The 25364-nt window shown below is 39.1% G+C and overlaps 1 long non-coding RNA gene across 1 annotated transcript in view; it reads left to right on the top strand.

Annotated features, from left to right (window-relative positions):
• The first annotated feature begins 7705 nt into the window (after nt 1-7705).
• LOC134731403 (uncharacterized) overlaps nt 7706-25364 on the top strand; it is a 503756-nt gene continuing 486097 nt past the window's right edge. Inside the window, exon 1 of the long non-coding RNA XR_010113622.1 lies at nt 7706-7958. This is a non-coding gene — a long non-coding RNA (uncharacterized lncRNA). The remainder of the gene's footprint in view (nt 7959-25364) is intronic.

Here is a 25364-nt window from a genome sequence, read left to right as displayed (position 1 = left end):
GTCTGCTGCCAAATGTATTGGAGCTCAATTGTATGTTATTTGTTTCTTTTCTCTTGCTGCTTTTAGGCTCTTTTTTAAAAAATCTTTGGCCTTTGAAAGTTTGATTATTAACTTACTTGAGGTAGTATTCTTTGGGTCAAATCTGCTTGGTCTTCTATAATCTTCTCCTACTTGGATACTGATATTTTCCCCTAGGCTTGGGAAGTTCTCTGTTATTATCCCTTTCAATAAAGTGTCTACCTCAATCTCTTTCTCTACCTCCTCTTTAAGACCAGTAACTCTTAGATTTGCCCTTTTGAAGCTGTTTTCTAGATATTGTAAGCATGCTTTTTTTTTATTCTTTTGTCTCCTCTGTGTGTTTTCAAATAGCCTATCTTCATTCTCACTCATTCTTTCTTCTGCGTGATCAATTTTGCTATTAAAAGACTCTGATACATTATTTAATATGTCAGTTGGATTTTTTACCTCCAGTACTTTGGCTTGATTCTTTTTAATTATTTAAATCTCTTTGTTAAATTTATCTGATATAATTCTGAATTCCTTCTCTGTGTTATCTTGAATTTCTTGAGTTTCTTCAACATAGCTGTTTTGGATTTTCTCTCTGAAAGGTTTCATATTTGTGTTTCTCCAGGATTGATGTCTGGCACCTTATTTAGTTTGTTTGCTGAGGTCATGTTTTCCACGGGTGGTGTTGATGATTGTAGATGTTCGTCAGGCATTGAAGAGTTAGGTGTTTACTATAGTCCTTGCAGTCTGGGCTTATTTGTGCTTGTCCTACTTGTGAAGGCTTTCCAGGTATTCAAAATGACTTGGGTGTTGTGATGTAAGCTGTATCTCCATTAGGGGGCACCCCAAGGCCAGTAATGCTGTGGTTCTTGTAGACTTGTATGGGTACTACCTTGCTGGTGTTGGTTAAGATCAAGGACATTTCTCTAGATTACCAGGCAGAGACTCTTCTTTTCTTCCTTTATTTTCTCCCAAACAAAAGTAGTCTCTGTCTCTGCAATGAACCACCTGTGGCTGGGGATGGGGGTGACACAAGCACCCCTGTGACCACCACCACTGGGACCGCACTGGGTCAGACCTGAAGCCAGCACAGCACGAAGTCTTGCCCAAGGCCTGCAGTAACCACTACTTGGGTACTACCTATGTTTGCTCAAGGCTGTAGGGCTGTACAGTCAGCAGGTGGCAAAGTGGAACAGACTTGTGTCCCTTCCTTCAGGGCAGCAAGTTCCCCCAGACCCTGGGTGGGTCCAGAGATGTCGTCCATGAGCCATGTAGTGGAGTAAAAAGCCTTAGACATCTACCTGGTGTTCTATTGTACTGCTGCTGAGCTGGCAATCAAATCATGAGATGCAGGCCTTCCCGTTCTTCCCTCCCCTTTCCACAGGCAGAGGATCCTCACCCTGTGGACACCACCACCACAGGCCTATGAGGAGTGCTACCAGGCTTCCACTGATGTTCACTTAAGGCCCAAGGACTCTTCAGTTAGCTTGAGGTGAATGTTGCCAGGTCTGAGACTCATCCTTCAGGGTGCTGGGATCCCCTCTGGACCAGGGCAGGTCCAGAAGTACCAACCTGGTATCTAAGGTGCACGACAAAGCTCCCCTTACTTTTCTCTGCTTTTCTCAAGCAGATGGAGTCTCTCCCCATAGCCACCACAGCTGGGAATGTGCTGTGTCTTACCTAAAGCCAATACATCTCAGTGTCTCTCCTATGGCCCATGGCATACTACCTGGGTATTGCTGCTGGTTATTCAGGGCCCAAGTGCTCTTTAATGGGTCCTGCCAAAACTGGTTCCTTCCCTTCAAGGCAGCAGGTTTCCTTCTGGCCCAGGGTGTGCCTAGAAATATCATTTGGGAGCTAGAGCCTGGAAAGGGGGCCTTACGACTGTGCCCTCTCCTACGGTGGCTGAGCTAGTATTCTAGATGCAAGACAAAGTCCTCTTTATTCTCCCCTCTCCTCGCCTCCCCTCCCCAAAAACGAGTCTCTTTCGGAGCTGTGAGCTGTGCAGCCTTGATTTGGGGGAGTAGTGCAAGCACTCCCTTAGCTGCCTTGGCTGGTGTCTCAATCGGTCACATGCCCCACCCACACCAGTACACTGCATCTGAGGCCAGTTCAGCAGTAGGACTTGCTTAGGAATTGCTGTCATTGCAGCCTAGACTGACTTTCAAGTTTATTTAGAGCCCCAGAACACTCCAGCCCGCTGTGGTGAGGCTTGCCTGAACTCAAATTCTGACCTCTGAGATGGGTGATTCCCCTCTGGCTATGGCTGGTCCAAGTGCTCCCTCTGTGGGTGGGCTTCTGTCAAGTACAGACTGGTTCTACTTTCTGCTGTGACAGGTAGCACTAAGTTCGATGCAATGTCTCACAATAGCTGCATCCTCCTTCCTTGAGTGCACAGATTCTCTGTGCCATGCAGCTGCTGCTGGAGGATGGGGGCAGGGTTGAGGGAGGTGTGGTGTCGGCAATTCAAGACTGTCTTTCCTACCCTTTATGGTGCCTTTCAGTAATATGAAGTGAAAACCGGATACCGTGAGTGCTCACCTGATTTTTGCTTCTTATGAATGTACTTTTTTGTGTAAATAGGTGTTAAATTTCGTGTTCCTGTTGGGGGGATGATTGGTGCAGGATTCTATTATGCCATCTTGTTCTTTCCCCCACTCTTTGGTCTTTTCATGTTTTCTTTTTTGTACTTGCTTTAGAATAAATTGACTATTTATATTCATTGCCGAATTTTCTATTGACTTGTGTATTTTTCTTGTGAAAGGTAAGAATTCTTTATATGTTACAGATATTAATCATTTGTCATGTATGTTCCTAACACTTTTCTTCCAAATCTATCATTTGTGTATTATCTCGTTTGTGATATATTTTTCAATTTTCCAATTCATTGATGAAGTTAATGATTTATACTTCTGTAGTTCCTGGTGTTGAAGTAATTTATATTCCTGGAGTATACTCTACTTGGTCATATGGTGGTATTCATTTGATAAGTTGCTAGGTTCTATTTAGTTGTACTTTATTTAGGATTGCTGCATCTTTATTTGTTTTATAGATTGCATTTCTCTGGAATGACCACAGCAATATTTCCAGCCCTTGATGATCTTCTAGAACTTTGCCCCTTCCCTGCATCAAGAGGTAAAATCCATTTCTATTCTCTTGAATTTGAAGTGGACTTTGCTTCAATGAATTGAGTGCTGAAGAATTAACACTCTGTGACTTCATGACTTGTTGGAAATTGTGAGGAATCTCAGGCCACATGGAGGGGCCAGTGAAGATGTTCCAGCTTATAGCCCCAGCTAAGGTTTCAACTAATAGCCAGACTCAACCACCAGGTATATGAATGAATCTTCAGATGATTCTAGTCCCCAGCCTTCAAGCTTCCCCAGTCAATGCTGAGTGGAGCAAAAAAAGGAATTATTCTCACTGAGCCCTGTCCAAATTGCAAATACCTGACGAAAATAAATATCGTTGTTTTAAGCCACTAAATTTTGGAGGAACTTGTTATGCAATCATAAAAACAGATTTTGTTATCTGGAAGTGAGTGCCATGTAACAGAAATCTAAAATGTAGTAGTGACCGAAGCTAGACTAGACAGGATTAGTCAAGACTAGACAGAGGGCAGAAGGTGAGAGGACCTTGAGGTGACTGTGGAAGCCTGATAGACCTCAAGGAGGCTATCAGAGAGGGTTTAGAGGAGAGTGAAAAAAATATCATTGGAGCTGGAGGAAAGAGGATCATTGTTAGGTAATGACATGAAGTTTGGCCAACTTATCACCTGTGGTAATGTGAAAAGCAGAAAATGGTGATTGTCTGGCTTCTTCTTGCTGCTTATAGTAAAATGATAGGAGAGAGGTAAGCTAAAGAAATAATTATTAAATATAAAGGAGCCAGAACTTCTTGGACTTGAAAATAAAGCTGTCTCTTTTCCAGTTTTTCCTGTTGGCAGACAATTCTAAAATTAAGAAAAGGCTTTATGGAAGGAGAGCAAATCTAGGGTACTGTCATGAAAACATGGTTTACCATGAAGCCAAGGGAGTGATTGTAAAATCTTAGTTCTAATACCTCAGGAAATTTAATGCCTCACAGAGACAGTAGTCCCTCTAATTATCTTAAGGACATGACATGCCTTACAGATCCTCTTTACTAAAGAAAAAGTCCTTTGAAAATTTTAAGAGCATTGTCCCTCAGCACCCTTATAGGAAGCTCTAGGACTTATCTTGAAGAGATTTGTGGGTACAGGTTTTGTCTAATGGAGTACATTATAAATTGATTAACAAGAAATCCACACAGTTGTTATAAATTTTTTTAGAGCAGTTTTAGTTTACAAAAAATTAAGCTGAAAGTAGAAAGTTCCTATATTCTCCGCATTCTCCTCTCTCCCTAAAATTTCCCACGCTGTCAATATCCCTGACCAGAGTGGTACATTTTTTTTTTACAATCAATGAACCTACATTGGTACATCATTCTCACCCAAAGTCAATAGTTGACATTAGGGTTCACTCTTGGTGTTTTATATTCTCTTAATACACCAATATGTTTTGACAAATGTATAATGACTCATATCCTTCATTATAGTATCATATAAGGTAGTTTCGCTGCCCCCCAGATGGTCTGTGCTCTGCCTATTTATCCTTCCCTTCATATCCGTGACAACCACAAATCTTTTTTTTTTTTTTTATTATACTTTAGGGTTTTAGGGTACATGTGCACAATGTGCAGGTTTGTTACATATGTATCCATGTGCCATGTTGATTTCCTGCACCCATTAACTCGTCATTTAGCATTAGGTGTATCTCCTAATGCTGTCCCTCCCCCCTCCCCCCACCCCACAACAGTCCCCGGAGCGTGATGTTCCCCTTCCTGTGTCTATGAGTTCTCATTGTTCAATTCCCACCTATGAGTGAGAACATGCGGTGTTTGGTTTTTACAGACTCTTACAGCTTTGCATTTTCCAAAATATCATGTAGATCATGTAGTAATATACATTTGTTTCTTCCATGTCTTTTTGTGGCTTAACAGCTCATTCCTTCTTAGCACTGAATAATATTCCAAACTCTGGATGTACCAGAGTTTGTTTGTCTGTTCCTCTATTGAAGAACGTCTTGGTTGTTCTCAGGGTTTGGTAATTATGAATGAAGCTGCTGTAAACATCTACGTGCAGGTTTTTGTGTAGACGTAAGTTTTCAACGAATTTAGGCGTATACCAAGGAGTTTGCAATTACTGGATCATGTGGTAAGAGTATGTTTAGTTGTGTAAGAAATTGCCAAACTGTCTTCCAAAGTGACTATGCCATTTTGCATTTCCACCAGCAATGAATGACAGTTCCTGTTTCTCCACATCTTCACCATCATTTGGTCTTGGCAGTGTGTTGGATTTTTGCCATTCTAATAGGTTTATAGTAGTATCTCATTGCTGTTTTAATTTGCAGTTTCCTAAGGACATGTGATATGGAACATCTTTTCATATGCTTATTTTTCATTCGTATATCTTTAGTGAGGTGTCTTCGTATTTTTTGTCTGCTTTTTGACTGGGGAATTCATTTTCTTATTGTTGAATTTTAAGAATTCTTTGTATGGGATCTAATTGAACTAAAGAACTTCTGCACAGCAAAATAAACTACCATCAGAGTGAACAGGCAGCCTACAGAATGGGAGAAAATTTTTGCAATCTACTCATCTGACAAAGGGCTAATATCCAGAATCTACAATGAACTCAAACAAATGTACAAGAAAAAAACTAACAACTCCATCAACAAGTGGGCGAAGGATATGAACAGACACTTCTCAAAAGAAGACATTTATGCAGCCAACAGACACATGAAAAAATGCTCATCATCACTGGCCATCAGAGAAATGCAAATCAAAACCACAATGAGATACCATCTCACACCAGTTAGAATGGCGATCATTAAAAAGTCAGGAAACAACAGGTGCTGGAGAGGATGTGGAGAAATAGGAACACTTTTACACTGTTGGTGGGTCTGTAAACTGGTTCAACCATTGTGGAATACAGTGTGGCGATTCCTCAGGGATCTAGAACTAGAAATACCATTTGACCCAGACATCCCATTACTGAGTATATACCCAAAGGATTATAAATCGTGCTGCTATAAAGACACATGCACACGTATGTTTATTGCAGCACTATTCACAATAGCAAAGGCTTGGAACCAACCCAAATGTCCAACAATGATAGATTGGATTAAGAAAATGTGGCACATATACACCATGGAATACTATGCAACCATAAAAAACGATGAGTTCATGTCCTCTGTAGGGACATGGATGAAGCTGGAAACCATCATTCTCAGTAAACTATCGCAAGGACAAAAAACCAAACACCACGTGTTCTCACTCATAGGTGGGAATTTAACAATGAGAACACTCGGACACAGGAAGGAGAACATCACACACCAGGGCCTGTTGTGGGGTGGGGGGAGGGGGGGGATAGCATTAGGAGATATACCTAATGTAAATGACGAGTTAATGGGTGCAGCACTCCAACATGGCACATGTATACATATGTAACAAACCTGCACGTTGTGCACATGTACCCTAGAACTTAAAGTATAATGATAAAAAAAAAAAAATGGAGATCAATGGTTGCCATGGACTAGGGGGAGGGAAGAATTGGATTAACTGCATAATAGTTATAGAGTTTTATTTTGAGGTGATGAAAACATTTTAGAACTAGATATAGTGGTTGTACAATATTGTGAATGACTAATTGTGAATGTCACTTTATTGTTCACTTTAAAATGATTACTTTTACATTATGTAAATTTCAACTCAATTTTAAAAATTTAAAAATGGAACAAGGGAGAGGATTTAGAAGGTTCTAAATGCTAAAAGAAGTTAATGATAGAATTCAGGTAGTGCATATACAGGTGTTCACTGAAATCTTTCAATTTTGCTGTATGTTTGAAATTTTTTATAATAAAAGTTCAAGGGGAAAAATGGAAAAAAAAAGAATTCTTTTTACATTTAGGTAACAGTGTTTTATCAGATGTGTCTTTTGCGTATACTTTTTCCCAGTCTGTGGCTTTTCTTTTTTCGCTCTTGATCCATACAGTTTTTTAAAGGATTGTATCATTTTAGACTGAAAGGCATAGAGACAGTACAAAAATGAAAAGAGGCCTTTGACCCCAAACTTCTACAGATGGGAAGCATGCTAAGAACATGGCTATTTTTTATGGAAAAAAAAAGAATAATAATTTAGAGGGTAGAACCAATAGCCTAGAGTGGAGAGCCAAGAGTCACAGCAAATCATTCTTAAGCAGTACAACTGAGCCCTAATCAAGTACTAGCACCTTGTGCCCAGCTTGATTTCAAGCTTTTAATGGACCAATGACTTCTCCGTCTCTCCTTTCCTCCTTTTTAAATGGGATTGTCTATAGCAGTTATCCTGTACTTGCTCCACCATTGTGCATTTGGTGTTTGTTGAGGCAGATAATTTTTCTCTTTTAGTTTATAGCTCTTGAGATTACAAGGAACTGTATGTAAGGGGCTGTACTTGAGGAACTGTACCCAAGAAGTTCATCCATACCTGGACCTCAAGCCTCAACCTGATGTTGTAGGTCTTGAGGGAGTGCATGAGTATATTTTGCTACTGTGGCTAGATGGTGAACTGTGGTATTTTGCATTTTCCAAAACTGACCTCAGCAGTATTTGTGGTCCCACATGCTCTTCTAAACTTTGTCACTTCCCAACAAGAGTTAGAGTTTATTTCCCCTCCCCCGAACCTGGACTGTGCTTTGCACTGTTGAATAGAATGTGGTGGGAGTGAAACTATGGGACTTCCAAGGTGAGGTCATAAAAGATGGTACTGCTTCTGCCTAGCTCACTCAAGAACCCAACCCCCATAGTGTGAGGAGGCCTAGGACAGTTACAGAAGCCATGTGTAGGTGTTGTGGCTCCAGCAAAGGTCTCATCTGATAACATCAACTACATGGGTGAGCATTTGTATGATTTTAGTCCCCAGACTTTGAGACACCCTAGCTGATGCTGAGGGGAGCAGAGATGAGTTATCCCCCTGAGACCTGTCCAAATATTGTTGTTTTAGGTTACTAAATATTGGAGTAATTTTTAAATATAGCCATAATAACTGAAATAATTAGGTTCATAGTTTTTAGGTTTATTTTTATGTTAACTTTGGTAATAAAGTTATGTTGGCTTCATGAAATGAATTGGGAAACATTTCTTCTTTTTATTTGGTATGAAATAATTTAAATAACACTATAAATACCCATTCTTTAAAAGTTAGGTAAAACTCAGATTTAAAGGTTTTTTGGGTATAATGCTATTATTACTATTGTTATTTAAAATAATGATTACCTTTCCATTTTTTTCTTTGCTAATTAGTCATTTTGGGTTTGCTTCTTGGTTCAATATGGATTATTTATATTCTCTAGGAAATTGTACATTTTTCTTTATTCCTAGTCTTGCTAATATTTTTTTCCCCTTATATTCTTAGGCAGTACCATAAAGGGTTTATTTATATTTTTATTTAAAAACTCTTGGAATTATTTATCAATTCTAGTACTTTTCCTCCTTATATCACCAATTACAACTGTTCATTTATCAACTCATTCACTCTTCGCTTTTCTTAAAAAAATTCAGGTAAACATAATAATGTTTCTACAGTTTCATTCTTCTTTGTAATGAAAGGATTTAGGGGCATACATTTTTACCTAACTGTGGCTATTGCTGGGTTCCATACATTTTTATGTAAAGTATTTACCTTTTCAATAGACTCTAGAGTATCTGTAATTTTTCTCTTTGATCAAAAATTAATTTTGAAGTCATTACGATGTTTCAAGCTGTTTAAAAATTATTTGTAATATTATTGTATTATGATCAATGACTGTGGCCTGTTACATGTTTACTTTGAAATATTTGTTATAGTTTACTTTGTGGAAATTTCTATGAAACTATGAGCAAATATAATTCTTTCATTAAGGAAAACAAGATTCTATACATAGGTGGAAAACAATTCTTTATTTTACTTGAAATTCCGGGATACATATGCAGAACGTGCAGGTTATTTACGTAGGTATACATGTGCCATGGTGGTTTGCTGCATCCATCAACCCATCATCTAGGTTTTAAGCCCTGTAAGCATTAGGTATTTGTCTTGATGCTGTCCCTCCCGTCACCCCCTACTCCACGGCAGGCACCAGTGTGTGTTGTTCCCCTCCTTGTGTCCATGTGTTCTCATTGTTCAACTCCCACTTACGAGTGAGAACATGCAGTGTTTGGTTTTCTATTCCTGTATTAGTTTGCTGAGGATGATGGCTTCCATCTTTGTATGTCCCTGCAAAGAACACGATCTCCTTCTTTTTATGGCTGCATAATATTCCATGGTGTATATGTACCACATTTTCTTTATCCAGTCTATCATTGATGGGTATTTGGGTTGGTTCCATGTCTTTGCTATTGTAAGTAGTGCAGCAGTAGACATACGTGTGCATGTGTCTTTATATTAGAATGATTTATATTCCTTTGGGTATTTGCCCAGTAATAGGATTGCTGGGTCAAATGGTATTTCTGGTTCTAGATCCCCGAGGAATCGCCACACTGTCTTCCACAGTGGTTGAACTAATTTACATTCGCACCAACAGTGTAAAAGCATTCCTATTTCTCCACAGCCTTGCCAGCATCTATTGTTTCTTGATTTTTTAATAATCACCATTCTGACTGGTGTGAGATGGTATCACATTGTGGTTTTGATTTGCATTTCTCTAATGACAGTGATGTTGAGCTTTTTTTCATGTTTCTTGGCCACATAAATATTGTCTTTTGAGAAGTGCCTGTTTATATCCTTTGCCCACTTTTTGATAGGGTTATTTTTTTCTCGAAATTTAAGTTCCTTGTAAATTCTGGATATTAGACATTTCTCACATGGATAGATTGCAGAAATTTCCTCCCGTTCTGTAGGTTGCCTGTTCACTCTGATGATAGTTTCTTTTGCTGTACTAAAGCTCTTTAGCTTAATTAGATTCTATTTGTCAATTTTAGCTTTTGTTGCAATTGCTTTTGGTATTTTAGTCATGAAATCTTTGCCCATGCCTATGTCCTGAATGCTGTTGCCTAGGTTTTCTTCTAGAGTTTTTATGGTTTTGAGTTTTACATTTAACTCTTTAATACATCTTGAGTTAGTTTTTGTATAAGGTGTAAGGAATGGGTCCAATTCCAGTTTTCTGCATACGGCTAGCCAGTTTTCCCAACACCATTTATTAACTACAGAATCCTTTCCCCATTGCTTGTTTTTGTCAGGTTTGTCAAAGATCAGATGGTTGTAGATCTGTGGTGTTATTCCTGAGTTCTCCATTCTGTTCTATTGGTCTATATGTCTGTTTTGGTAGCAGTACCAGGCTGTTTTGGTTATTGTAGCCCTGTAGTATAGTTTGAAGTCAGGTAGTGTGATACCTCCAGCTTTGTTCTTTTTGCTTAGGATTGTCTTGGCTATATGGGCTCTTTTGGTCCCATATGAAACTTAAAGTAGTCTTTTCTAATTCTGTGAAGAATGTCAATGGTAGTTTGATGGGAATAGCATTGAATCTATAAATTACTTTGGGCAGTATGGCCATTTTCATGATATTGTTTCTTCCTATCCATGAGGATAGAATGCTATTTCATTTGTTTGTGTCCTCTCTTACTTCTTTGAGCAGTGGTTTGTAGTTCTCCTTGAAGAGATTCTTCACATTCCTTGTTAGCTGTATTCCTAGCTATTTTTTTTTTTTTTTTTGAGACAGAGTCTTGCTCTGTCACCCAGGCTGGAGTGCAGTGGCGTGATCTCAGCTCACTGCAACCTCTGCCTCCTAGGTTCAAGTGATTCTTCTACCTCAGCCTCCCAAGTGGCTGGGACTGCAGTCATGCACCACCATGCCCGACTAATTTTTTGTATTTTTAGTAGAGATGGGGTTTCCTCTGTTAGCCGGGATGGTCTCAAACTCCTGACCTCGTGATCTGCCTGCCTTGGCCTCCCAAAGTGCTGGGATTACAGGTGTGAGCCACTGTACCCGGACCATTCCTATGTATGTTGTTCTCTTTGTAGCAATTGTGAATGGGAGTTCATTCATGATTTGGCTCTTTGCTTGTATATTGTCGTATAGGAATGCTTGTGATTTTTGCACATTGATTTTGTATCCTGAGACTTTGCTGAAGTTGCTTACCCGCTTAAGGAGTTTTTGGGCTGAGATGATGGGGTTTTCTAAATATAGAATCATGTCATCTGCAAACAGAGACCATTTGACTTTCTTTCTTCCTATTTGAATACCCTTTTTTTCTTTCTCTTGCCTGATTGCCCTGGCCAGAACTTCTAATACTATGTTGAATGGGAGTGGTGAGAGAGGACATCTGTCTTGTGCCAGTTTTCAAAGGGAATGCTTCCAGCTTTTGCCCATTGAGTATAATGTTGGCTATGGGTTTGTCATAAATAGCTCTTATTATTTTGAGATATGTTCCATCAATACCTAATTTATTGAGAGTTTTTAACATGAATGGATGTTGAATTTTATTGAAGGCCTTTTCTGCATCTAACAAGATAATCATGCTGTTTTTGTGTTTAGTTCTATTTACATGATGAATTAAGTTTATTGGTTTGTGTATGTTGAACCAGCCCTGTATCCCAGGAATAAAGGTGACTTGATCATGGTGGATAAGCTTTTTGATATGCTGCTGGCTTTGATTTACCAGTATTTTATTGAGTACTTTTCACATCAATCTTTATCAGGGATATTAGCCTGAAGTTTTCTTTCTTTGTTGTGTTTCTGCCAGATTTTGGTATCAAGATGATGCTGGCCTCATAAATTGAGTTAGGGAGAAGTCCCTCTTTTTCTGTTATTTGGAATAGTTTCAAGAGAAATGGTACCAGCTTCTCTTTGTACTTCTGATAGAATTTGGCTGTGAATCTATCTAGTCCTGGTATTTTTTTAGTTGGTAGTCTGTTAATTAGTGCCTCAATTTCAGAGCTTGATATTGGTCTACTCAGGGATTCGACTTCTTCCTGGTTTAGTCTTGGGAGAGTGTATGTGTCCTAGAATTTATTCATTTCTTCTAGAACTTCTAGTTTCTTCGCGTTGAGGTGTTTATAGTATTTTGTGCTGATAGTTTGTATTTCTGTGGGGTCAATGGTGATATCCCCTTTATCATTTTTTTCTTGTGCCTATTTGATTCTTCTCTTTTTTCTTCATTAATCTAGCTAGCAGTCTATCTATTTTGTTTTTTTTTTTTTTAAACCAGCTCCTGGATTCATTGATTTTTTTTGAAGGTTTTTTTTTCATGTATCTGTCTCCTTCAGTTCTGCTCTGATCTTAGTTATTTCTCGTCTTCTGCTAGATTTTTTGTTTGCTCTTGCTTCCCTAGTTCTTTTTATTGCGATGTTAGGGTATCAATTTGAGATCTTTCTAGCTTTCTGATGTGGGCATTTAGTGCTAAAATTTCTGTCTTAACACTGCTTTAGCTATGTCCCAGAGATTCTGGTACATTGTCTCTTTATTCTCATTGGTTTCAAAGAACTTCTTGATTTCTGCCTTAATTTTATTATTTACCCAAGAGTCATTTAGGAGCAGGTTGTTCAGTTTCCATGTAGTTGTGTGGTTTTGTGTGAGTTTCTTAATCCTGAGTTCTAATTTGATTGCACTGTGGTCTGAGACACTGAAAAACAAATCTTTGAAATAAAACTTCAGTAGATGAATTTAAGGAGAGTCACTATGGAGACCTGTGACTATGGGGTGTCACTATGGGTTGGAAAAATTAGGAGGAAGAAATATCTAAAAACAAAGAACAAGTACATACAGAGAAGTAAATTATGATGAAGATATTTGACTCAAGATTCTTTTCCATACCGTTTCTATGAAATTGCTGGAGCTTGTGCATCATCAACATAATGGCATAAACCAAGGAAGAAGAAAACAAAATTGAGGAAATGGGATCCAACACAAAAGAGAGACAGCAGGTTTAATTGAGTGTTGGTGAAAAACCACAGCCTGTAAATAATGCAGTTCAAACTGAAATAGACCAGGAGGCTCAAGGAGAGACTTCTTCAAGAAGATAAAATTGATAGAATGCCTAAGGAGTTTGAGTGCATTGAGAATAGATTCATATCAGTTCTGGAGAACTGGGTGGATAAATTAATGTTAAGTATATAGAAAAGTTAAAAATGAAAAAAATTCTCAATTCTAGGGAAAATAATCATAGAAAACTACATGTTTTAGTTACCAATAGTGTTTACGTAGTCAATATAAACAATGGGTATTGATATAAACAATGTATATTGATCTGTTATAACAAGGTAAAAAGCTGTTGGGGAAACAAGATAACCTGTGTGTGTGTGTGTGTGTGTGTTTGTTGAAATTAGTGCTTTTATATGGAAAAGATCTAAATTATTAGCTTCTGCAATAAATAATATAGATAATAATGCCTATAACTAAAGTTAGCAACAGTATATGACTATAAGAATGTTATTTAGGAATTTGGGGCAAATACCAAAAATTAGCAAAAAGAGTTGAAAGCAATTTAGGGAGTGAGAAATTTGAAGTATGGGGGGATCTAATTTTTTCATATCAAACCTTGTAGACGTTTTAAATGATACACATGTGTAACTATGCTAAAAATAGCCCCCTAAATTATAAATAAAAGGAAATCATGGGAGAAGACAGACTTGATAGATCCAAGAGGTGTAATATTAGGAGTTCTAGGAGGTTAAAAAAAAAATGTGAGAGAAAATAGTGTGATTATGTAGGAAGAAACCTACATCTGCAACTTGAAGAGTGCCCCAGTCTCTCTAATCCAAGCTTTATTTAGGATGGATGAGAAAAAAAAGATAATAGGCATATTCCTATAAAACTTTCAAACTCCAAAGATAATGATAAAATCTTACAGGATTCCAGATAGAAAAAAACATTACTTGCAAAGGACAGATAATCAGACATACATTACATTTCCTGTGTGCACTTCTAGAGACTGGAAGGTGGTGGGATAATTGTAGTTGACCAGAAGATTACACCCATGAAGCTTAGGCTAGGCTAAGCTAAGCTATCAGTTACCTCATAGGGAGAAAGATGTTTGCAGATGTGTGAGAATTCAGAGATGAGAGAAGTCTTGAGAAAATACACCAGTTCAACAAAAGGGCTTAGACAGTGATTCTAGGATACGAGAAGATAATGAAGGGAAATAGTGGTAAGCAATGATCTTGGCAGTATACACAATTTTCTTTTCTTTTTTTTTTCATTATGCTTAAAGTTCTAGGGTACATGTGCACAATGTGCAGGTTTGTTACATGTGTATACATGCACCATGTTGGTGTGCTGCACCCATTAACTCGTCATTTACATTAGGTATATCTCCTAATGCTTTCCCTCCCCCCTCCCCCCACCCCACAACAGGCCCCGGTGTGTGATGTTCCCCTTCCTGTGTCCAAGTGTTCTCATTGTTCAACTCCCACCTATGAGTCAGAACATGTGTTTTTTTTTTTATTATTATACTTTAAGTTTTAGGGTACATGTGCACAATGTGCAGGTTAGTTACATATGTATACATGTGCCATATTGGTGTGCTGCACCCAATAACTCGTCATTTAAAATTAGGTATATGTCCTAATGCTATGCCTCCCCTCTCCCCGCACCCTACAACAGTCCCCGGAGTGTAATGTTCTCCTTCCTGTGTCCATGTATTCTCATTGTTCATTTCCCACCTATGAGTGAGAACATGGGGTGTTTGGTTTTTGGTTCTTGCGATAGTTTGCTGAGAATGATTGTTTCCAGTTTCATCCATGTCCCTACAAAGGACATGAACTCATCATTTTTTATGGCTGCATAGTATTCCATGGTGTATATGTGCCACATTTTCTTAATCCAGTCTATCATTGTTGGACATTTGGGTTGGTTCCAACTCTTTGCTATTGTGAATAGTGCCGCAATAAACATATGTGTGCATGTGTCTTTATAGCAGCATGATTTATAATCCTTTGGGTATATACTCAGTAATGGGATGGCTGGGTCAAATGGTATTTCTGGTTCTAGATCCAGGAGGAATCACCACACTGTCTTCCACAATGGTTGAACCAGTTTACAGTCCCACCAACAGTGTAAAAGTGTTCCTATTTCTCCACATCCTCTCCAGCACCTGTTGTTTCCTGACTTTTTCATGATCACTCTTCTAACTGGTGTGAGATGGTATCTTGTGGTTTTGATTTGCATTTCTCTGATGGCCAGTGATCATGAGCATTTTTTCATGTGTCTTTTGGCTGCATAAATGTCTTCTTTTGAGAAGTGTCTGTTCATATCCTTCACTCACTTTTTGATGGGGCTGTTTGTTTTTTTCTTGTAAATTTGTTTGAGTTCATTGTAGATTCTGGATATTAGCCCTTTGTCAGATGAGTAGTTTGCAAAAATTTTCTCCCATTCTGTAGGTTGCCTGTTCACTCTGATGGTAGTTTCTTTTGCTGTGCAGAAGCTCTTTAGTTTAACTAGATCCCATTTGTCAATTTTGGCTTTTGTTGCCGTTGGTTTTGGTGTTTTAGACATGAAGTCCTTGCCCATGCCTATGTCCTGAATGGTATCGACTAGGTTTTCTTCCAGGGTTTTTATGGTTTTAGGTCTAACATTTAAGTCTTTAATCCATCTTAAGTTAATTTTTGTATAAGGTGTAAGGAAGGGATCCAGTTTCAGCTTTCGACATATGGCTAGTCAGTTTTCCCAGCACCATTTATTAAATAGGGAATCGTTTCCCCATTTCTTGTTTTTGTCAGGTTTGTCAAAGATCAGATGGTTGTAGATGTGTGGTATTATTTCTGAGGCCTCTTTTCTGTGCCGTTGGTCTATATCTCTGTTTTGGTACCAGTACCATGTTTTGAAAAGATCAACAGAATTGGTAGACCGCTAGCAAGACTAATAAAGAAGAAAAGAGAGAAGAATAAAATAGACTCAATAAAAAATCATAAAGGGGATATCACCACTGATCCCACAGAAATATAAACTACCATCAGAGAATACTATAAACACCTGTACTCAAATAAACTAGAAAATCTAGAAGAAATGGATAAATTCCTGGACACTTACGCCCTCCCAAGACTAAACCAGGAAGAAATTGAATCTCTGAATAGAACAATAACAGGCTCTGAAATTGAGGCAATAATTAATAGCTTACCAACCAAAGAAGTCCAGGACCAAACGGATTCATAGTCGAATTCTACCAGAGGTACAAGGAGGAGCTGGTATCATTCCTTCTGAAACTATTCCAATCAACAGAAAAAGAGGGAATCCTCCCTAACTCATTTTATGAGGCCAGCATCATCCTGATACCAAAGCCTGGCAGAGACATAACAAAAAAGGAGAACTGTAGACCAATATCCCTGATGAACATCGATGCAAAATTTTCAATAAAATACTGGCAAACGGAATCCGGCAGGACATCAAAAAGCTTATCCACCATGATCAAGTGGGCTTCATCCCTGGGATGGACGGCTGGTTCAACATACGCAAATCAATAAATGTAATCCAGCATATAAACAGAACCAATGACAAAAACCACATGATTATCTCAATAGATGCAGAAAAGGCCTTTGACAAAATTCAATAGCCCTTCATGCTAAAAACTCTCAATAAATTCGGTATTGATGGGACGTATCTCAAAATAATAAGAGCTATCTATGACAAACCCACAGCCAATATCATACTGAATGGGCAAAAACTGGAAGCATTCCCTTTGAAAACTGGCACAAGACAGGGATGCCCTCTCTCACCTCTGCTATTCAACATAGTGTTGGAAGTTCTGGCCAGGGCAATCAGGCAGGAGAAAGAAATAAAGGGTATTGAATTAGGAAAAGAGGAAGTCAAATTGTCCCAGTTTGCAGATGACATGATTGTATATCTAGAAAATCCCATCGTCTCAGCCCAAAAATCTCCTTAAGCTGATAAGCAACTTCCGCAAAGTCTCAGGATACAAAATCAATGTGCAAAAATTACAGGCATTCTTATACATCAAAAACAGACAAACAAGAGAGCCAAATCATGAGTGAACTCCCATTCACAATTGCTTCAAAGAGAATAAAATACCTGGGAATCCAACTTGCAAGGGATGTGAGGGACCTCTTCAAGGAGAACTACAAACCACTGCTCAATGAAATAAAAGAGGACACAAACAAATGGAAGAACATTCCATGCTCATGGGTAGGAAGAATCAATATCATGAAAATGGCTGTACTGCCCAAGGTAATTTATAGATTCAATGCCATCCCCATTAGGCTACCAATGACTTTCTTCACAGAATTGGAACAAACTAAAGTTCATATGGAACCAAAAAAGAGCCCACATTGCCAAGTCAATCCTAAGCCAAAAGAACAAAGCTGGAAGCATCACGCTACCTGACTTCACACTATACTACAAAGCTACAGTAACCACAATTTTCAGTCTCAGTGGCTAATGACCAACTGTTGGCACATGTTTTCTGTAAGTTTTAAAGAAGTTTTCTTTTTTTCTCCTCCGGCTTTCAATTTGAAAACTTTCAAACACACAGAACATTTGAAAGACTGTTACCTAGTTTCACCAATTTCTCTTGTGGAATTTCTCTTCTAATTCAGGTATACTCTTTGGAGATGGCTCATTCCAGAGCAGGAGGGATAGAAAGTAAGCCTGCATTTTTTTTACTTGCCAGAAATTAAGGAAATGCCCAAAGACAAATGGACACATGTCAAAAGGGCAGAGAGCACATGCAGGAGATTGATTGGAGAGTACTTTTCATAAGATCACCTGTAAGGGAGTAAGCAAAGCAGCACTGGCAGAGGAAGTTGAGTTATGATGTGTTCATCTTGTGCACATGAAGAGTTCTGGACCTAGGATGACCCTTCAGAGTGTTCTGAATTAGGTCAATGGAGCTGGGCCCCTTATAACCCACATCGACCAGTCATTTGAAGTGGCTTCCCCTAGAGAGGGGACATACTCTTGGTGAGGAAGCTCCTTTCATAGAAGGCAATTCCTGGGTAGATGCCAGTTGTGAGCTCCCACATGCAACAATTCTTGCAGCTGGGGAAGAGTGCATTGGTACTAAAGTAAGTTCTGGACAGTACACCTGAGCAATCCATACCATCGTTCGCTTGCTTCATAGAATATATTCACCCCATCTGGGAAGAGCAGCTCTAGTATTCTGATTTGTCTCTTTTTCTGGAAATACAGAGGAGAGTAAGTAGGATTTATTCCAGTCTCTTTCATTACACCTTGTCTTCAGGCCACAACTAATACTGTCTCCTTCTGCTACTGATTCTAGATTTCCCCTTACCCTTGACTAATACCTCTACTGATCTAAGCCACTTGCTTTGTGGGTCCCTGAGGCCCTTGTCACCACGCTTTCCTGAGGCTGTGACTGTAGAATTTGTTCATTTACTATCAAAATTGGGCAAAGGAGTATGAAGAGATACCCTTCATTTATACCCTTCATATGGCAAACATAATGTGTTCATTACCTGGGTGATAAAAATATGCTTCCTTATACTCACCATGTGGCAGAAACTCCACTTTTTCCTGATGATCAAGGTCTATTAGCCCTACATAGATGGTGACTCCTTTTCTTGCCCTCTGGTCTCTTGGCCCAAAATGTATGAAATCACCAGGTGGCAGGTTGCAGCTTAAAGTTTAACGGCCTGTGTCCACTGGTGGGACCAGGACCTCTAGATTAATAGAACCTAGCATTGCAGGGATGAGAAATAAAAATAAAAATTGCTGAGTGGGTCATTGGGAATGACAGCAAGTGGGGCCATTCCTGCTGCTCCCCTTAATTTCCTGTCTGCATTTTACCTATTGCAGATGCAGTCACTATATAATGGTTTTTGATTTCGGATATAACCTCATTCTGGAGCAGGGCACCCTATCGTCAAATGGTATCATCTTTAAGGGGTTGTCTTAAAGCCATGCCCTTTAGAATGACCTTTCATTGCTTGTCATGCTGGAAGCTTCTGAATGTTGCATTTTGTGATAGAAACAGTGGGTATCATGGTCATGTGCTCACATCTCCTTTGCGGTAAAGAAAAGGATCACTCGTCAACATCCACCAGAGAACATCCATGAAGGCACTAAATAAGTAAGTATACAGAATACTAACCAATTGAAATTAATCCAGCTTCTGTCATTGGCCCCCTTAGTGCTGGCATAATGGACAGAGCAGCCATGGTGACAGGGATGGAGGCTATGCCCGGGCCCAAAAGTATGAGTTCTGTCTCACCAAAGCTGAACTAGCTATTGCTGTGCTCACACCGTGGTCATATGCTCACATCTCCTTTGCTGTAAAGAGAGTCCCTTGGTCCAAGACAATTTTATGTGGAATATGGTTAAAGTGAACCAGAAACATAAGCTCTCAGGTAGTGGTTCTGGCTAAGGGTCTGCAGGCAGAAAGGTCAAATCCATGTTGTAATATATGTTGATTCTTGTCAAAGTGATTTATTTCCACTTTCAGAGTGGAGAGAGTCCAGTGTAATCCATTTACCAACAACTGTCTGGTTGATTTCTTTGAGGGAATGTGCTATATTGGGGGCTCAGCTTTGTGTCTGTTACTGGTAGGTTGGATAATCTGTAGTAGCATAGCAGTAGCTAGTTCAGCCTTGGTGAGAGAGAGCCCATACTGTTGGGCCCATGCATAGCCTCCATCCCTGTTACCATGGTGCTTTGTCCTAAATTATACTAGCACTAAGACCGCCAATGACAGAAGCTGGATAATTTCAGTTGGTTAGTATTCTGTATACTTACTTGTTTAGTGCCTTCTTCACGGAGAATGTTCTCTGGTGGGTGTTAATGAGTCACCCAAAGATCCTCACACTTTGGGTTTACCCCCCAGGTCCATTCTCATGCCCCTTTTCCAGGAAAACCTGTTAAAAGTCTTGGCACTCTTTTAGATGAGAGTTGAGGCCCTGAGCTAGCAGAGCGGCAGTGAGAATATAAATAAACAATGATATATGAGTGGAATTTTAAGTTAAGCTTGTGACATTTTGGAGACCTTAAAATTCCTAATCTGATTCATTAGGAAGATCAGAAGTTTATTTATTTATTTATTTATTTATTTATTTATTTATTTGAGATGGAGTCTCACTTTGTCGCCTAGGCTGGAGTGCATGGCACAATCTCAGCTTACTGCAGCCTCCGTCTCCTGGGTTCAAGTGATTCTCCTGCCTCAGCCTAATGAGTAGCTGGAATTATAGGTGCTCACCACCATGCCTGGCTAATTTTTTTGTGTTTTTAGTGGAGATGGGGTTTCACATTTTGGCCGGGCTGGTCTTGAACTCCTGACCTCAAGTGATCCGCCCACTTCAGCCTCCCAAGGTGCTGGGATTACAAGCATGAGCCACAGCGCCTGGCCAATTTATTTATTTTTAATTTCTCATTTATTTTTAATTTGGATAGGAGAACCTTATTTCTCACAAAGGGTTGCAGCCTACAGGGTGGCCATTCAGACAGGCTAGGAAGCGTAGCCTCCGGCCAGAAGCCGTAAACAGATACTTCAAGGGAGGGGCAAAGAACAGGAATTTATGCTGAGCAGGATGGCCAAATATACATATTTAATAAGTTATAGGAGGAGTCATGAGTATTTATGAAAGGAGAAACGTGTGCATGCACAATTGAGCTTCATACTCCTTCACGGGTCCCATGTACAAAAAATGGCAGTGTTAGCATGATCTGAGAGTGGAATTGTTGGTCCTCTGATGCCAAAAGGTGAAGCAGAGGACATTAAAACCGTTATGTACATTCTTCGTAGATTGGCCAGAATCACTCCATGGTCATTGGTCTCTTATCGGGTGAAAAGGAGGGGAAGCATCAGGCTGTTGGTTGATATCAGTGGTGTAGTTTTTTGAAAGAGTTGGTTTCTGCTAAGCCCTTAGGGAAGAAAGGCTAATTATGGTTCGCAAGGTAGGGAGTATAACGAGATGTGTCTGACCTCTCCATCCCATCAAGACTGAGAACTCAGTTTTCAAGGTTACTCTGGGGTTCCTTTGGCCAAGAAACAGTCTGTTTAATCAATTGAAGGGGCTTAGAATTTTATTTTTAGTTTACATTCTCTCCCTTTTGGCCAAGACCTGCCAGACTTCTTTTGTCCCATATCATTGCTGGGGTGATGTGGCTACCTGCCCCAGGTCCATGGGACCCTTGTGGCAGAGGGACTTAGAGCCAAAAGACTTACAGCCAACTAAACATTTTATGCCAGATGAGAATGGAGGTGGGCAGGTAACTATCAACACTTAAAACCTTTTAAGCAACGTAAGAGCCAAAAACCAAAGCCAAAAAGTAAGGTTATAAAAGTGACTTATCAGTTCTATGCGTTGAGCTACTACAATCTTGGTGTTAGTTACAGACTTGTAGCCGTTAGCTATATAAAACATAAGCATTTTGCTAAAACCATTTTAAGCTAAGGAATTTAGAGATTTTTTTGCTCTGCAATGCCTTTTGCCATCTCTTTAGTAATTTATCTTAAGGTGGCTGAAAAATTTCTTATTATATCATTATTTGTGTGAACCCCGTAACTGGGAACAACTATACTGAGAAGGCTTTGTCACCAGGTATCTTGATATTCTCTTAGTAATTCTCATTTAATTCTATGGAAAGCAGGAAATTCTTCATAGTTGGGATGGATGGAAAGGGACCACAAGATGGCTCAGGAGGAAAAGTCTCTCAAAAATTTGCCAGCTCTTTAGGCAATCTGTGTGCCTGTCCTTGATATGGAGAGTCTGAACTAATTCTGTCCCTCAAAACTGGCCCTTACAATCTCACACACCCACATTTTCCTCCATAGTCCCTGGGCCTAGAGGGAGGGTGCATCTATTGTTTTAGCAGCAAGGCAATGGCAATGAAAAAAAGATTGGGTCCAATAAGATTGCAAATGAGGGACATTCACAGCCTTTGTAGAATCATCTCTGTTTTTTACAATATGATTCTGGTTTTCTCAGAAGAAGTAAAACAGTGAGAGATAAATAACATCAATAATTTGACAACCAAAAGAGAATGTGTATGTCAGAATGGAGAAAAGAACCTATTCCGTTAGGGAGCCAACTAAAAACATCATGTAGAAATTAATTTTAATTGAGACAGAAGATTTAGGAAAAAGTTGCTCTGTAGGTTGGAGACACAAATTTTATTTTAGACCAGCAGACTATTAGAAATGCTGGTACAAAACTCAAGAAAGGAGTCAGAATTAAAAACAAACACATAGCTGTGTCATAATCCTACCCATTTTATAACTGAGAAGTAGGGGAGAAAAGATTGTTGTCGCCTCTCTAATAATCCCATTATAATCTTCAACCTGCTGAGTACTGGGGGATTAGAATCATGGGGGAACAAACAGATAAACAACAGCTAACACAAGAAAATGGATTTAATCAGGTTTAAAGCTTAGTCTTATGTAAGAATTTAAACATTTTGTTTCAATAATGCTTAGCATCTTGGAATAATTGTTTAGGGTCTCAGATAGCTTCTCTCCCTAAGACAACATCTGAGTATGTGGTGCTGGGTGGCTTCTGTGATGTTACGGCTTAAGGAAGGCAGGATTCCCAGATTTGCATATTATCCCAAGGCTCTTCTGGTTGCCATGGTGATGTCCTTTGTTTGCTGGCTGCTGCTGCTCTCAGCATTTGGATTACTTCTCCCACAGTTTGGTCAGAGCCTAGTGATGCTGCTGGTTGACAAAGCCTCTGGTATTGGGGAGCCCTCTGGATGTGAGCTGGAGTCAGCTCAGGCTGGGTGGCTCACTCTGAGCCTCCATCTTCACTTCCACACTGAAGTCTCACCTGGCAAGCTCCCTAGCAAGATGCTCTAGGGCTGTCATTTGCCAGCCTTGAGAAAGCTAAACTCATAGGCTCAGGTGCAAAGTTATTTTGACACTTTCTTGGTTATTTGCCTTTTAATTTGTTTAGTGTCTATCATTGGCCACCCTCCTTCCTCTAACACATACACACATTAGAATATAAGCTCATGATAATGGGGATCTTGTAATTCTTGTTCATTGCTGAATCACAAGCTCCAGGAAAAGTACCTGTCACATCATTGGCTAATAATAGACTTCTGTTAAATCAATGAAGGGAGGAAGGACAAAAATAATAGATGAAATCCCTAAGGAAGAACATGTCAAGTGAGAACAAGATGAGGACTAAAGTGTTTGGTACATCTTCTACTTTCTATTTTAGAGGCAGAAGGCAAAAGAGGCTCTAGGGAAGGAAAGTGAGAACTATTCAAGAGAAGTGTGCAGAGGTTGGGAGTGTAAAAGTGGGGCAACCATGCATCAGTAGAGAGAGGTGATCACTGTTGCATAAAGCTTCAGAAGTTGAGCAGGAGTAACGGAATTGGCAATTTGAAGGTTATTGGTAATTTCAGGGAAAGTGGTACCAAGACATGAACCTGGGAAACTGAGTTTGAAGGAATTGTGCCATAAAAGGGAGAAGAGAATTCAGCAGGTGGTGTTTTATGAAGATTGAAGTGAAGGGAAGAAGAATTAGGATATGCCACCTGACTCTTCAGAGCAAAAGAGTCACGGAAGACCTTTTTTTTTTTGCCTCCAAGACAGAAGAGACTTGGTGTATTGGTATGTAGGGAGGAACTGGTGGAGAGGAAAATGAGGAAGACTGAAGAAGAAGATGGTTAATGAATTTAGGTCTCAGGACTTGACTGGGAAGGAATGAGATCAGCCTTAGAAAGGAAGATAAGAAAATAAGAATGGATGGAAAATAGGAAATCTGAAGCAAATGGAAGGAAAATAGAAGAATTCACATCCGATTTTGCTCAGTACAAGAGGTGTCCAGCTTATTGGCTAAGAATGTGTGTGTGCAGACCCCTGTGAAAATTGCATGGTGAAACAGGGCCATGTCACAAGGTGTGGCTCCTTACTGCCCACACTTCTTTGACCCTTTATTGACTCAAAGTGAGTGGCCACGCTCCCCTTCCTTTAGAGAGAGTGCTTTAAACATTCTTGTTTAAATTCAGATAGGAGACTTGGTTAAGTTCTGAGTGTCTTCTCTCTATAGTGTAATCAATTTCTAAAGAGAGGCCTGGGTGCCTTAGGGTTCCCCAGAATCAATATGAGGACCTCAAATCTCAGACTCAACCCTGTTCATGATTCTGGGTTATGTAAGTAATATGAATAATTTCAGTACTACAAATCTCAGGTTTCTTTGTCCCTCAGCAATGCTGACTCATTATTAAATAAATTTTATTTATGCTAAATTTTCCTCTTAGTTGGTCCTCTTAAGAATGTCTTGTTTTAGATTATCTTCTGGTAATTAAGAGTTTATGAATTATATGCTAATGGGAAAATCTAACTTCACATATCTTCTTTATTCTGATTTCATCTATACGAATTTTGTAAAATGTAAAATTGGGCAAGGTAAAAGCCACTCCACAGACAAGGAATTACATAATGTATATATTTGGAATTGAAATGTTTATTTAAATTTTTTTATTAATAAAAGTTTATATAAAGTGATGTTTGTTTATACTCTTTGATCATCAATCATTTATTCATTGATTATATATTTATTAGTCATCTATGTGCAGGTTCTGTTCCAGGTGCTAGGAATATAAATGCAGAAAAGATGTAGTCCCTGAATCTTAGGAGTTTATGGTCTAGTTATGGGAGACAGTATAATCAAGTAATCAACTGAGTACAATGGATAGTGTATGTGCCCAAAAGAGAGAGTTGTCAATTCTGGTTAAGAAGGATGGGAAACCTCTATAAAGGAAGGTTTTACTGTTGAAATGGTGTCTGAATTCTGAAGGGCTACAAGTTATCTTCATTAAGATTACTATTAGAGGATAAAATTTTGCGGGCAAAGAACTCATCTTATGCAAATTTGTGTTCCCATACAAGGGAAGAATTTGTCAGTAAATGAAAGATAAAGGCTTCCAAAGAATCATGAAGTTTAAAATTATAATAAAAGGTATTTTTTTACCAATACCAGTAGGTGGCAGTGTAACCTCATTAAAAAAAGACCGATGTAAGGATGAAAATTACTTTCCTGATTTTCCAGTCCTGATAATGAGGGTCTTCTGGGTTAAAAATGGATAAGAAAAAGTGGTTTTGAAATTTTTTTCTCTGCAGGCCAGCTTTTCCTTGAATAAGCCGCTGTCTCATTCCTCCCCTGCTTCTCATTCATCCTGAAAGATCTACATAAAATTGACTTGGACACCTCCCCTTCCAAGGCCTGTGGGAGTCAGAAGCCCTTCTCAAGATTTCTGCACGGCACTGACCCAGAAACAAAACTGAGCTCCCTGCTTGATGTCCACTAAAAGCCCATTCACATAAAACATTCATGATTTTAAGTGCCTTTAGTGAAGATGTGAGGAAAGGATAGCAGCAGAGTGTATACAGCAGCAACAAAGCAACCTCTAACG

Source organism: Symphalangus syndactylus, chromosome 9 (assembly GCF_028878055.3).
Source record: "Symphalangus syndactylus isolate Jambi chromosome 9, NHGRI_mSymSyn1-v2.1_pri, whole genome shotgun sequence".
In the NCBI taxonomy this organism is placed as follows: domain Eukaryota; kingdom Metazoa; phylum Chordata; class Mammalia; order Primates; family Hylobatidae; genus Symphalangus; species Symphalangus syndactylus.
The sequence above is the reverse complement of the archived record's forward strand: the minus strand, read 5'-3'. Positions and strand labels throughout refer to the sequence as shown.